We start from the raw sequence: 1,268 nt of genomic DNA, 5'->3' as shown, positions 1-1,268 counted from the left end.
ATGGATGATGGATGATGGATGATGGATGATGGATAACTGATTATGGATGATCGATGGTGGAAGGTGGATGATGGATGATGGATGATGGATAACTGATTATGGATGATCGATGGTGGATGGTGGATGATGGGTGAAGGAGGATAGATGGTGGATGACGAATGACGGATGACAGATGACGGACGATGGACGACGCATGATGAATGATGGATAATGGATGATGGATTATGGTTGATGGATGATTGATGATGAATATTTGATGATCGATAATGGATGATGCATGATGGGAATGGATGATGTATGACGGATAATGGATGATGGATGATGGATGATGGATGATGGATGATGGATGATGGATGATGGATGATGGATGATGGATGATGGAGGATGGATGATGGATGATGGATGATGGATGATGGTACTGGATGATGGATAGTGGATGATGGATGATGGATGACTGATTATGGATGATCGATTGTGGATGGTGGATGATGGATGATGGATGGTGGATGATGGATGATGGATGATGGATGATGGATGATGGATGATGGATGATGGATGATGGATGATGGATGATGGATGATGGATGATGGATGATGGATGATGGATGATGGATGATGGATGATGGATGATGGATGATGGATGATGGATGATGGATGATGGATAGTGGATGATGGATAGTGGATGATTGATAATGGATGATGGATAAAAGATGATGCATGGTGGATGGTGGATGATTTGAGATGAAACATGGATGATGGATGATAAATGATGGATGATGGATGATGGATGATGGATGATAGATGATGGATGATGGATGATGGATGATGGATGATGGATGATGGATGATGGATGATGGATGATGGATGATTGATGATTGATGATTGGTGATGGATGATGGATGATGGATGATGGATGATGGATGATGGATGATGGATGATAGATGATGGATGATAGATGATGGATGGTGGATGATGGATGATGGATGATGGATGATGGATGATGGATGATGGATGATGGATGATGGATGATGGATGATGGATGATGGATGATGGATGATGGATGATGGATGATGGATGATGGATGATGGATGATGGATGATGAATGATGAATGATGGATCATGGATGATGGATGATGGATGATGGATGATGGATGATGGATGATGGACGATGGATGATGGATGATGGATGATGGATGATGGATGATGGATGGTGGATGATGGATGATGGATGATGGATAATGGATGATGGATGATGGATGATGGATGATG

The sequence above is a fragment of the Belonocnema kinseyi genome, chromosome 4 (assembly GCF_010883055.1).
Source record: "Belonocnema kinseyi isolate 2016_QV_RU_SX_M_011 chromosome 4, B_treatae_v1, whole genome shotgun sequence".
Lineage (NCBI taxonomy): Eukaryota > Metazoa > Arthropoda > Insecta > Hymenoptera > Cynipidae > Belonocnema > Belonocnema kinseyi.
This window is presented reverse-complemented; position numbering follows the sequence as displayed.